Source organism: Scyliorhinus torazame, chromosome 8 (assembly GCF_047496885.1).
Source record: "Scyliorhinus torazame isolate Kashiwa2021f chromosome 8, sScyTor2.1, whole genome shotgun sequence".
Taxonomy (NCBI): domain Eukaryota; kingdom Metazoa; phylum Chordata; class Chondrichthyes; order Carcharhiniformes; family Scyliorhinidae; genus Scyliorhinus; species Scyliorhinus torazame.
This window is the reverse complement of record NC_092714.1, coordinates 274284417-274299221: the sequence shown is the minus strand read 5'-3', so window position 1 is coordinate 274299221 and position 14805 is coordinate 274284417. Positions and strand designations below refer to the sequence as shown.

The 14805-nt window shown below is 40.6% G+C and overlaps 1 protein-coding gene across 4 annotated transcripts in view; it reads right to left on the bottom strand.

Annotated features, from left to right (window-relative positions):
- Nucleotides 1-14572, bottom strand: part of cpne1 (copine I) — a 140083-nt gene extending 125511 nt beyond the window's left edge. For 2 of the 4 annotated variants that reach the window (XM_072515357.1, XM_072515356.1), the window contains exon 1: nucleotides 9876-9972. The gene's annotated coding sequence lies outside the window, so the exon portion shown is untranslated. Of the gene's footprint in view, nucleotides 1-9875; nucleotides 9973-14417 lie in introns of those variants that run through there. The other 2 variants (XM_072515355.1, XM_072515359.1) reach the window with 2 other exon arrangements.
- Between the last annotated feature and the right edge of the window lie 233 nt (nucleotides 14573-14805).

Genomic DNA, 14805 nt, shown 5'->3' with positions numbered 1-14805 from the left:
AAATATCTAGCACAGGCAGTCATTATGCAAAATCAGATTCAGCGAGTTAAATTTAAAATTATGAAGTGGATAGCAAGTCATGCATGGTGCACCTCAGATAAATCAACTACGATCAGATTAAAGATGTAAGATTACATAATTGTACTCCTTCAGTCAGTCAGGCACTGATTAAAAGTTATTTAACTTTTTACTGTATCTTGTGTATACCGTTAGAGCGTGCTTCTCCGAGATCATTCAAGGGAGGCACACAAAGCTTTCTGCCTCTGGCAGTAGCGAACATGTCCTATAGAGAGATTGGCAAGTTCCATTGGTCCAGGCTCACACATTCCCAATGACTGACTGTGGAAAAGTATTCACCGCAATCTTGCAAGACAGGTTTTACTGCAAAGATTACAGTAGGTACTCTCCACCAGTAATAACTGCAGACCCACAATGTGCACTGTTAGAGACATCATTCAGCTATAAAAGGTAAATAGCGTGTAGTTTGTAGAGGATGTGCACACCCAACACAAATTACCCAAAACAGCACTTTCCTTTTTCACATGGCAGATTAAACGATCTCCCACCTGGATGCATGCTTATCTATAAAACCTTACTGACTATTGAGTCTCTGTCACAGTTCTGTGACAAATTTCCACTCCATAAATGTCTGTACCCATATTTATAATAGAAACTGCCGATTTGATGCTGTAATTGCATCCTCCCTCCAGTAGTCACACTGGTGTATCTCAGTTTTACAGTTTCCAACCCCTCAGCTTCTACTACAAAGAATATCTTACTGCAATTCTTACATCTGCATTCTCTAGGCCAATGACATCCCATCTTCGAACGCCGGTTCACCTCAACACTTGTGATAGGTAAATGTTAATTCTACTGGGAATAGTTATATGGTAATTCTGCTCAAACAAACTATCCTCTCCAAAAACCCTTGACACTCATTGTTTAAAAAATAGAAAATAGGTGGTGGTAATCAGTAGCTGACAGCTGTATTTACGAGTATGGTTAATATTGAGAGGTGGCAAAGATTTTACTACAGGGTATTTTATTCCTCTATTCACAGCAATGACATTTTAACAATTCCCACCCCCCCAAAAAAAGTATTGGTAAAGATAAATTAGTATTGGAACATTCAGTTTTGGCAAACCAAAACAATTTTTTTTAATATGTGCATACTGAAAAACTTAAAACAAGTAGATTATGGTTACGACTGAAGAGTAAAGACAATCTGTAAAACTTCCCAGGAAGTTAGCTGCCACTCAGTATAGTCCAATACAGTCCTGAACTAAATGCTAGTTACTCTAATGTACAAGTGCATTTATGGTTTGACTGCTTCATTTTGGCTCACTGTAAATCCCATGTATATGTGGATCAGGTGACACTAACCTATTTAAAGTGATTCAAATCTTACTTGATATATTAAACGGAATGTTTTGGTGTCCTAATTTCGGATTTATGAAGAAAATCAAATCCACCAAAGATACAGATTTGATAAAAATGTTTATACTGCCTTCAGATTAATCTGGAAATAAAAACAATCCCATCAAGATGATCAGGGGAATAGATAGAGTAGACAATGAGACTTTTTCCCTGGGTGGAACAAACCATTACAAGGGGACATAAATTTAAGTTGAATGGTGGAAGATATAGGGGGGATGTCAGAGGTAGGTTCTTTACCCAGAGAGTAGTGGGGGCATGGAATGCACTGCCTGCGGAAGTAGTTGAGTCGGAAACATTAGGGATCTTCAAGCGGCTATTGGATAGGTACATGGATTACGGTAGAATGATATAGTGTAGATTAGTTTGTTCTTCAGGGCAGCACGGTAGCATTGTGGATAGCACAATTGCTTCACAGCTCCAGGGTCCCAGGTTCGATTCCGGCTTGGGTCACTGACTGTGCGGAGTCTGCACATCCTCCCAGTGTGTGAGTGGGTTTCCTCCAGATGCTCCGGTTTCCTCCCACAGTCCAAAGATGTGCAGGTTAGGTGGACTGGCCATGATAAATTGCCCCTAGTGTCCAAAATTGCCCTTCGTGTTGGAAACTTGTAGGTAAATTTATTACAAACATATCAATATTCAATTGATCCATGTATCTATAGCCAGCAGCTATGGACTGAAAACAATAGCTTGGCTGCCTGAAACTTTCTATGCTGGCCACCTGTCCATGCTTCTATAATAGCCCACATGTTCCAATGCTGTACTGGTCATTTTACCCATTCCTTTCCAACTGCACAAAAATCCCAATTCCCAATGTCTAAAATAATTACCACACTTTCAAAATTGAACTCTCTTAACACATCTCATCAGATGCAGATTGCAAGATCAGTTGATATTTTTGAAGTTCTTTGAGGAGAAAACAATATGACCCATAGCATTTATTTTCTGGCTGCAACAGCAATTACGGTCATGTTTCCCCAGACTATCACGACTTGACTATTACAAGGATTTCACTCAAGCATCTGCCCAAATTGTAAGTAGTACTAAGAGTTCAATCATATAGTTTGTTTTCCAAACATGGTTGCATCCAGCGACTGGATTTCTGATCTGTCAAATGTTTGGGTGAAATACTTGCCACAGGGACAAAATAAAGAGCAGTGGACAAGATACTGGAAATCAAAATCAATTACAACACCATCAGGTTTCCTAGTGAACCAAATACATGAGTAGAATCTAAGATACATGATTCTTTAGACCCATTGTGCAAGATGTCCTTCCTAATACAAACACCCACTAAACAATTACCTGCTACAGTAGACAGGATAGGCCAGCCAATCCACTGGCACATGGAAGGCCTGTCATAGCAAAAGAACCGGATTGTAGCTGCTGCATTTCAAAACATAATGTGTGGGTTATTTACAGTAATCACACAATGGAATAAAACTACCGCCTTTTGCCTTAAGTGCAGATTTGGCCATAAAACTGGCTTCAACTAGTTTTGTTTTTTTAAAAAGATCGACTGCCAGCATTAAAAACCAGCATAACCAAGACAACACTGAATAACGCATTATAATTTCTGGTATTCTTATTTTCACCACATTGTTAACTTAACAAAGCTGAGTCAAAAATACAAAAATTGCTTCTTGTGAAGGCGACAGAAAACAAGAGAACTTACATTGATATAGGACATCCCAAAACGCATTACAGTCAATGAAGAACTTTCTGAAGTGCAATCAATCACTGCTGTACATGTCGGAAACACAGTAGCCAATCTGTACACAGCAAGATCCCATAAACAGCTATGAGATAATGACTGGTTCATCTGATTTAGCTGCATTTCTGGAGAGATGAATATTGCCAAAATAGCGCAGGAAACTTCAGGTCGAGGGATTTTTTTTTTTTTTTTTTTTTTTTTTTTTTTTTTATAAACGCCAACCTGAGGGAAGACTGATTGATAGTGCCTCAGACAATGCAGCAGCACTTTATTGTGCTGATGTATCAGCTAAACTGCGCTCAAGTCACTCGAGTGGAGCTTGAACCCACAATTATGCATGCTATCAGACAAGCACGCTACCTACTGAGCCATTGGTGGCACGAATCCTTCAACCAGTTAATGCCCAGTCTCATCATTCCAGATGCAAGAATGTTGTCAGGGCTTGAAAATTGCAGCCATGAGGAAAGATTGGGTTGTTTTCCTTGGAACTGAGATGGTCAAGTGGTGACCTGATTGAGGCGTACAAGATTATGAGGGGTCTAGTTTTCCCCTAGTGGAGATGACAATTACCAAGGGGCACAGATTTATGGTGATTGGTAGAAGCATTAAAGGTGGCATGAGGAAAAACGTCTTCACCCAGAGGGTGGTGGGTGTTTGGAATTTGTTAGCTGGCTTGGTGGTGGAGGCGGAAATGGTCAACTCATTTAAAAAGTACCTGGATCTGCACCTAACGTGTTGTAACCTGCAAGGTTCCGGACCAGGTGCTGGAAGGTGGGGTTAGAATGGACAGCTAATTTTTTTTATTTTTCAGCAGCTGCAGACACAATGGGCTGAATGGCCTCTTTCTGTGCCATAACTTTTCTATGATTAACACCTCTGGCCCAGTCCAATTGGTAGACAGCAGTTCTATTGATCAAGAGAAATGCCAACTCCACTTCATAAAAGGGAAGTTTATCCCAACTTCTGTTTGGAGAGGCATTTTCAGGTTGGAAAATCTCTTCCATCAAATTGAACACAGCAGGGCACAAGACAGGGTTAAGGAATTAAGGTGAAAGTTTTCTCCCACAACAAATGCTGGTATTTGTACATAATGATCAGCAGCAACTCAACATGGTCCAACAAGCCTCCATTGCTCAGGATAGACACAGAATCATTGCCGAAACAACAGGAAATCAAGTCCCAATTTCAGCTACAGCGAAACAAGTTATTTTGGGAGAAAAGCTCAAAACAATTCCAACTCCTGGTCACTGCTATGTACGTCCTCATTATCACAACCAAAACCAGAATTGTGCAACCCGAGGAATCGTACATACTCTATAGTCAGCTGATCTGAAGTGCTCGTTGTCAAAACATTACATGCTGGCACAATAGCCACGCTGTGTTTGATGCCAGTGAAAATGTAAAGCAGCCATCTTTAGCTCCAAATTAGCCAAGCTCCCAACAAGTGCACAATTAACCTAACAGAGGAAGGTTTGAGAAGACAAATACAAATATTTGCATATATAAAATCCGTAAATCACCAACATTTGGTTCCAAAGTAACTTGCTTTACAATGTAAATTCAACTCAAGCCAAATCAGCAATCACAACAGCAGGGAAGCTTTCCCCTAGAATACATGGTGGATGAAATAACCACCACTCGGAAAAGTTCCAAACCATGCGGTGAAATCTTAACAGCATTGTCATTTATTGTAACACAAGATACCCAACCAGGAGAAGCTAATCATTTAGCATATTCTGAATAAGCAACAGTGAACATAAGACAAAACCATAAATCTTAAAATAAATAACTCAAAATATGAAACAAGTCATAATGGAACACTCTGGAGGAAGAAACTGTCACCTGTAACTGCAGACTTAAAATAAGCTGGATATCATTTTAAATCAGATTCAGTTTAATGGCACCTTCATTAGGGAATACACAAACATTAAAAATGTTTACACAAGCCCTTTGTATGTACAATCAAGTATACCCTTGCACAATTACCATGAATTTCAACATATAAACCAGACGGCCTCCTGTACTAAATAGATTTACTTAGTCAATACAGATTATCTGAAATGTGATCAGAAGAATATCATAGCAATGTTCATTTTCTCAAAGCAGCAGACTGTAACAACATTGTCCACAGAAAGCAGATTTTGCAATTTTATCACCAATACAGCAAATAAAATGAAACTTTAACAATGCCACAAAATTTCAGTTTGTTGAATAGTAATCTTGCACGGCTTTGTACACCACCTCAAAACAAACCCTTCAATGGCGAAGTTTACAAGTGCCAAGCTCAATAAATAAAATTATGTTCCAACGGTTATTTGACCTGAAAATAACATGGACCTGCCAAATACAGCCACCTTCAAACAAAAGATTCGCTCATTTCAGATTAATTCCCATCATTCAAGATAACGGATACAAAATTTGTTCCGCAATGGAGCAGCATAAACCAAAATGTTTAGGCCTCGTTTACAGAACACTGCAAATTAAAACAATTTCAATTCCACAATCTTTATTGCCACAATAGTAAGGTTCGGGGAGCTGAAAGCACAGGCATGTTCCCAAGAGTTACAAACAATTACTGTTAAAAAACAACGCTGATCATAAGTAAATACATATGCAGTTCAGAGCAAAGCAGACAAACACCAGCTTTCAGAATCATTTAAAACAGAAAAGAAGGATTTGCACTTTTCATGACCAATGACATCTCAAAGCACTCTACAGCCAATGAAGTATTGTTTGAATTGTAGTCATAGTAGTAATGTAGAAAACACAGCCGAAAACCAAGTCCTTGGTCAGTGGCCATTAACAAACTAGTTTCACTCAAAACAATCCAGAAACTCATTTACCTCTTTGAGAACAAAGTGCACTCCAGCTTTCAAAATTAATTCTTATACACAAATTCTGAACATTTCTCATTTTAAAGCTGAACACGTGAACAGAGTACTGCAGGAATCAAATTCTCTCTCCTTAGAAATGCCTCAAAAATCTCGAAAAAAGGTTAATGAAATAAACTGCACAGAAATATAAGGTCTTTCTTTTGCTTGCTCACTTGATTTTAAACAGATATGAGGAATACTGCAATGTTAAGCAAGCCTGAAAACAAGCAACATTCATACCCAATGAAAAACTATCTACAGCAAAATCAATCCTGAGACTACATACCATGAAACTCAAAGGGCACAAATTGAATCTATATTTTAAAATAGTTTACATAAATCAGGAAAAACAGTCCCCCCACCCCCCCCAAACAAAATTCTATAAACTGGAAGTCGGAGGATTCCAACACTAGCACTAAAAAGGTGTTATGGAACAAGATCATCTTTTAAGCTGCTTATTTTTCTTTCTCCATATATATAGAAAATGTAGGTGAATGGAAACTGCATTTTCACGTGCAAATTAAGCTATAACCTATTAGTAAATTATTTTAGTTAACTAAAAATAACAGCTTAGACAATACCTATTTGCATGATCACCTGAAGAAAAATATTCCTTTAATACAGGTAGAAATTCTCACGGTGGCAGCGGGCCTTACGTGTTAGGTAGACTAGAGTATGATCCATGGTCTGTGCTGACTTCAACAAGAGTGCAATAATCAGCCAGAAAGTTTGGAGTGGCAGGGGTTGGAAAATAGAAACCAAAGGGAGCTGGATAGGGAACAAAATTGCACATCTGGGTATCCAGTGGCCCTTTTCAAAGATAGAGTTAGCACAACTGTGATGTGACCCTTGCACTACATGAACCACAACTGAGATTATTTTTTATTAATCACAGGATGTGGCTGTTATGTTACAGGCAATACCAACATTTGTTGGAAGTTGGTCACACAAAAGAGTAGCTTGCTATTTAACAAAGCAGATAAGAGTCAACCACATTTGTGTGGGACTAAATTTGTTGATAGAATCACAGAATGGCTACAGTATTGGAGGCCATTTGATCAATCACATCTACATCAGTTTTCTGCAACCCAGCTATCCGACTCGCCTTCCCCCCATATTTTCTCCTAGACAGATAACGTACTCTTGAAAGCCCCGATTTGCATCTGCCTTCACCACACTCACAGGTGGTACACTCCGGATCCCAACCATTAGCTGCGTAAAAAAAGTTATTCCCACTTTGTGTTTGAATGTTTTCCTAATCACCTTAAATCGGTGTCCTCTGGTTCCCAACTGTTCCGCCAATGACAACAGTTTCTAATACTCTGTCTAGACCCCTCATGATTTTGAGCATTTCCATTAAATCGTCTCCATGAGCAATCCCAGCTTCTCCAAACTATATGCTCCTTCTGCCAGACTCTGCATACAAGTACCCTCCCCATGGCTGTTCTCTGTGCTGTGCTTTATCAGTATTTCTGCTTTTCCCCTACTCCCTTAGTGCTTTTTTAAGAGTATAAGATTATGAGGGGCCAATATAGGTCTTTCCCATCAACATGGGCAGCATGGTAGCACAGTTTCTTCACAGCTCCAGGGTCCCAGGTTCGATTCCCGGCTTGGGTCACTGTCGGTGTAGAGTCTGCACGTTCTCCCCGTGTGTGCGTGGGTTTCCTCCGGGTGCTCTAGTTTCTTTCCACAGTCCAAAGATGTGCGAGTTAGGTGGATTGGCCATGCTAAATTGCCCTTAGTGTCCAAGAAGGTTGGGTGGGGATACTGGGTTACGGGGATAGGGTGGAGGTGTGGGGTGCTCTTTCCAAGGGCTGGTGCAGACTCGATGGGCCGAGTGGCCTCATTCGGCACTGCAAATTTTATGATTCTATGATTTATTTCCATTCGCAGAAAGGTCAATAACCAGGGGCATAGGTTCAAAATAAAAGATAGATTGGAGGAGAATTGAGGACATTCTTTTCCTCATCACATTTCTGAACTTCTGAAGTGCCATAATCTATAGGGCTATAGACCAAGAGCTAGAATTCCAGATTAAACTGGATAAGTTTCTCTTCAACCATATGGATACAATGGTCTCAAATGGCCTCCTTCTGTGTTGTAATTTTTTCTCTTTCTTGCTGTTACTGATTTTCCTTTCCCTAGAGCCATTCTCAATTATTTTCTCCCTACTCTCTCTAAAGCCTTTGCTCCTTCTTAATATCTGAAACTAAATTCAAACCCTGAAATCTCTCGATTATAGTTCTCACATCGCTAATCCAGTAGCACAGCCACTATACTACTGTTCCTCCAAAGCGGAATTTTCAAAGTGTGGGTCACCGTCTGCATTTTGTTAACATGGGAAGTGTGGGAGATTCAGGTTCATGGACATACAGTCCTATCCCTTGAACAAGCCAATGAGTGAGTGAGAGAGAGAGAGAGAAAGAGAGAGAGAGAGAAGAGGTGGGGAAAATATCGAAGCCAAAACATAGTTGCTGAGCTCACTTGCTTAACCATGTGCAATGCTGCCTCGTTTGCTGCCCCTAGCCCCATTCCTAACTTTTGCAACTGCTCAGTGTTGGGAGTCAGTTGCTGTCACCAGAATCCATTCACCTGGTGATTTATTTCAACCCATGCTAAAGCACTCGCCCCTCAGCACTTTGAACAATACTAGAAGTGGAACCCAAAAATACTCCTTCGTGGCATAGCATCCCAAATTTGTGACCTCTGCCTTGCAGAATGATAATAGCGGCAGGTGCATGGTAACTTGAAGGGTGCCCTATAAATCTCACGTTTATGCCTGACTCCATTTTTGGAATGGTGGCGGGAAGGATAACGTTTGGGCACTGAAATAAGGAAGGTAAGAGATCCTGCATTTTTAAAAAGTATTAATTTGTAAACATTTCATAACGTTTAATGAGTTTTCTGATATCTCCTTTGGCTTCTCACAATTGCTAGGGATGTGGAAATGCACAGATCTCCTCAAATTTCATGATTACCGTTGGGAATCATGGGGAACTTTTGCAGAACTTTCCCTATGGAGATTAACTTTAAGTAGAGTCCATCATAAGTAGTGTTTCAGGATCTTCCTTCATAGCAGGTTTTGCACTAGTAATAACATATGGCTACATCAGGGGTAACTGGATAGTGATTATGAACAGGAAAACTAAATGATTTTCTTTCCCTCCCCTTGCTGAGGCATGAAAATTTTAGTGTCCCAAACACAGCCTTGACTCAGGATACAATGGGTAAGCGGACGTTGTGTGGGCCCCAAATGTCAGCAAGTTGGGCAAAAGGGGGTCCCAGGAAATAAAGTTTGAAAAACACTGTTCTGAAGCATTTAGCTTGGTCATTTGGATCTAAAACAAAAAGACAGAGATTCCTACTGCAAGGTAATAAAAGATCTTGATGGCAAGTTCCTTCACCTGGTTACAGCTGCAGCTTTGTAATATTGAGAATAAATCACAATTTAAAATTCCAATTTCTAGCACTGGAACTAAGGTATGGGCCTTCCCAGGTGTCAAATGTTCCCTTATTATGCACATTTTTTTTTTTTTAATTATCTGACTGGTTCACAAATAATATCCACAAGTTGAATGACATCCAACTGCACTTTAAGTCAATGGGTTGGCATCAGATCAGACTTCACAGAAAGAAGTGAACGGTTTCTTCCAGAAAATGACATCAGGAGAAATTAATAAAATAAATTGGAAAATTAAGGATTTTCTCTTTTTGGAAAACATACATTAAATATTTTATAGCAATCTTTCTACATTGCAAAGCCAAGACCTTGCATCAACAGCAATATATCAGTCAGATCTTTTATAACCATATTACCAAAGTATAACATTCAGTCCAAATAGTACTGCACATACCTCGTCTATCTTTCAAAGCCACTTGCCAGCAATTTAGAAAGCAGAATTGGACCAAAATAATTCATGTGCTCAGGATTACATGCCTAAAAAAGAAGGCTGAATGGGAAAAATTTAACAAAAAGTTTAAATCAGAATTCCAAACAATTCTCACACATTCTGCCCAATCATGACACATTTATCATTGCCAAAGTATTAAAAATAGATTTAACAAGGTTTACATGCAAAACATGCTCAACTGTAATACCTTCTGGTATAAAATTTTATTTCACTCAAGCACCTTCACCCATTTTCAAACGTTTAGGCAAACTTTGTACACAGACAAATTCATTCAGTTAATCAGCATTCTAATTTTTTTTTGGTGGGGTGGGGAGAACATGGTGAACAGTAATATCCCAGACTATGATTTGCCAAGATCCACCTCCTGCCTGTAGAGCAGGATTATGAAATCAGCTCATAATGAACATTACTACTGCAGAACTAGGGCTCCTACTGCTGAGAAACCTGCCGATTCCCTCATGCGAAGAGTGGTCACTTGAACATGGTAATAAAAGCAATGAAAATGCACTACAATCGAGCCAATGCATTCATAAAGCAAAGGAGAAAACTGGAAAGGGAACACAGGATTCGATGCACAATAAATTTTGCTCCGCACTGCCTCAACATTTCTTACAAGAATATGAACATTTCCACTGGTAACAATATCAACTTTCAAACCACAAGCTAGCTTAAAACAAAACAAACTTAATCAGACTGTTCATAATTCCATAAATAGGCACACAGTAGCTTAAGCATTCAGCGTATTTTAATGGCTGTTTTAAATTCAGCCACAAACATGAAAATTTGGTGCAGAATAACCATTTCCCCAGCAACCATAATGCCACCAACAGGTGACCCACAATAACCAATTCAAATAGTACTTGCAATTACAATACAAATCAATGTTTTTCAAAGTGGTAAATGGTTAGGTCTTCTACAAGCCATGTCACTCTTATCACCACTAAGGCCAACTTATTTGCACTTCAAGTTGATGTTTGGTTTTAAAAACCTATATTTTGTTTAATTTCCAACACTGAAATCTAGCAGGCAATATAAGACTGAACAGAGAACACAAATCATGTAGAAATCACTTATCCAATAAGTTTCTTGTTAGCCACGACATTCACCCTAAAGTTTCAGTGAATTTAATTTAAGAGTAATTCTGTGCTCTGGATTCACAATCAGCAGCAACATAATCGAGATTGGTTTGCGGAGCACCTTGTGTATCAGTGGAAAAAGGAGACCTGATCCCATTAATCGGGTTAAGATTAAATCCTATTTTAGGAAGGATTATGCTTCAGGCTGTACTTTCCCCATTAAATTCCCAAATTAAAATCACAGAAATTCAAACATCGGAGGACATTCAGCCCATCATAACTGCGCAAGTACCACTTTGGAGTTACCTCCTCTAAATCAATGTCTGCATGCTCTGTACCCTTTTGTTTTTCTTCTAGTGTTTATCTAATTCTACTTTCAGAGACTCCGACTGTATTTCAGCTCTCTGCAATAAAGCCTTCCAGATTCTAATAACTGTATCTGTGCATGGGGGTAAAATGATACCATAAACCAGGATTATTTACTTCTGTAACTAAATTTGAAAAATCTGGAGAATTTCTGGTAGGCATCACATCCACTGGCTCATTTACTGCTGACTGTGACCAGGTTAGAATATCCAATAAAATTAGCAGGGTGTGCAGGCTAACTGAGAGGTAAAAACCTGAAGAAAGACCAAAATTGCTGAATCTGTAAAAACATAGTACACGGGCTTTCTTGGTATTTCACCCAAGTTTATCTTGCAACTACCGTGCCATGCAGATCAGGAAAGTGGCAAGATCTTTGTTAATGAGGTGTTTGAAGTTTGGCAAATAAGACTTCTGCTCCTGAAAGTCTGTACTTGAACATATCAAGTGAACATGGATTCAGGTGAAATTCAAATAAAGCCCTGACACTTTCAGACTCGTGCAAATTATGGGAAAGGTATCAGCCAGTGATTCTACTGGAACCACGGTCAGCAGGGATTCAGCACATTTAAGTAGAAACAGGAACAAAAATTGGTAGAGAAAATAAACTGGCACATTAGGATGGCTAAAATCTTATATTTTACACCAAAATGGGCAGAAAATGCATTGCAGACAGCAATGTTAGATATTACTACAATTATGGGGGCAGCACGGTGGCACAGTGGTTAGTCCTGCTGCCTCACGGCACTGAGGACCCAGGTTCGATCCCAGCCGCGAGTCACTGTCCGTGTGGAGTTTGCACATTCTCCCCATGTCTGCGTGGGTCGCACCCCCACAACCCAAAGATGTGCAGGGAAGGTGGATCGGCCACATTAAATTGCCCCTTAATTGGGAGAAAAAAAAGAATTGGGTACTCTAAATTTAAAAAGATATTACTACAATTATAAATTATCCTTTAAATAGGTCTATTCCATTTATTTGAAATCAGCACTGAAGCAGGAGCTTCTGCAACAGACTGAACTCACCCACCCCCGCAAAATACACATTTGTTACAATTAAGATCAGGGAATTTTAAAAGTTTTCACAGGCTTCTAAAAAATCACAACTGGTGAAAAGCTTATCCAATATGTTCTCAGTAGCTGCATCTTCTCTCACTTGATTGTCAAATATTTTTGTTCCTCCAATTTCAAGCTTCAGACAGTACAAAACCCAGGATCTGAGGCCATTAATTTTAAAAGACTTATAATGACCATGTTACAGTACCCAAAATACCTTCTTGGCTTGCACCAGCTAGGATTTGCCAGGAGTCGATTGTAACCTCTAATGCTTTTCAAATGACTATCTATTGATTGATTTCTTCCAAAAGGCACATTATTGGATGGGGAGACAATGTTTAGAATTGAGGGGAAAATTCAACAAACAAAACATAGCACAGATGATTCCAAACTAACAAATGTTTCAAATTAACAACATTCGTCATAAGGCTATTGGAAAGCCAAGTTGTTACCAAGACTCACCCTTTGGCTGCATTCTCTAAACTGGGATATACCTATTTGGTGAACATTGCAAACAACTGTGCCTGTAACAATCAACAGTAATTTCCACATCACACATCTGAGTTCAAAATAAACAGTCTGTAGCAGTGCTCTCATTTCCAGCAGTGATGGGCCGGAATTGGAGCAGTTCCAGGTGGTGTAAACAAAAAAAGCGGTCATCGCAGTACATATGACTCACTTAAGATCCATATCACTCGCTAAAAACCAAACCATCACTGCTTCCTTTTACATATTAAAAATGTTTTGCTTACAAAGCAGTCCAAGTATGTATTAGAAAAATAATGGCCAAAACTGGAACTTTATCCCTCAATCATATCTTGCAAAGTGAATGAAAACAAATATGTCCCCCTCTCACACACAACTGCGTAACACTATCAAAAGTAGAGACTATACAACTAAATTATACTCAGTCAAAACTGTTCCAGGGACAAGCTGATGTGACAAGGTACACATTCTAACAAGGTTTCACAACAAGCAATGTAAACGAACCAGACTTGGCTGACATCCATTTTACAGCAAGGCCCTAAATGAAGAAAATAAAACGTTAAAAGTGCAAGTAGTATACAAATCGATATTTAAAAAGTCAAAACAAATCCAATCAGTCTGATGAAACAATCCTAAAATACATCAACTGCCTTCTTTTTGAATACATTCCTTCTGCTCAAATTCCATTCTTTATACTTCCAGATTTTTTAAAAATACCAATAAGAAAGCATCTAACCTTTTCTACCCTCAAACCCATTCAACATGTCTGTGGTCTGAAAGCACCATGATCCAACGCAAACAGATGATTGAAAGGGATTCATTCCATGAGATCAAATAGTCTCTGCGGCTTTTCAAAACGTGCATTATTTACAAAAACGAAACCAGTAAATACCTGCAGATTATTTGAGACCTAAAGTCTGGGTCTGGAACAGTTTAAAAAATGCCAATGTACTAATTTGCCTTCAAGTTTACAAAGTGTGTGGGTTGGTGCTGAAATCCTCCTTTCGATGTGTATAAGTCCCCCTGGCTGGTGTGTGTGAAAGCAGAGCCCCCGGGTTAGTGCAGAGTGCTTGGCCAGGAGCTAGCTGTGTGCTGGGCAGTGGGAGGACTCCCAGGATGATTCCCCGGCCCCCGGCTGGGCCCTCTTGCTGCGCACACACACTCTTTGTCTGCTCCCGAGGCGCGCACAAAGCGCCCGCCCGCCGGCCGCCGCCGCCTCCCCCTCACACAGGCCGCCCGCCGCCAAAACCACCGTCACTTCAATTCAAACCGAATAACTGTACAATCCAACCGCGAGTGAGCAAGGCGATCGCGCCCCGGGGATGGAGGAGGAGCCGGCCGCACAGAGGCCTACCCGGGCCGGCTGGTGGCCGCGGGCGGCCTAACTGCTCCCGGCCACCAAACTCGGCTCAGCGGGCGGGCCGGGCAGCGGCATTTACTGACAGACAACACAACCCACGCCGGCCCCGCACGGCCGCTGGAAGTCGAGTGACCGATGCCCTTACCGGTGACACGGGATAAAAAGGATAAACTAGGGGTGGGTGTGAGGGCTAAGCGAGCGGACGGACGCTCTGCTGCTCTCCCGCTCCTTTCCTCACTCGGCAAACATGGCGGCGAGGCCCTGGCCCCGCCCACCGCCTGACGTCACCGCCAGCCAACCGATGTCATCGGCGTCAAAGCATTCTGCCCCGCCCACCGTCTGACGTCACCGCGTTTTGCCCCATTCCTTCCGCTGGATGTCATTGCCTTCTGTCCCGCCCACTGCCTGACATCACTGCCTTCTGCCCCGCCCACTATCTGACATCACTGCCTTCTGCCCCACCCAATATCAGGCATCACTGCCTTCTGCCCAGCCCACTGTCTGACATCACTGCCTTCTGCCCAGCCCACTGT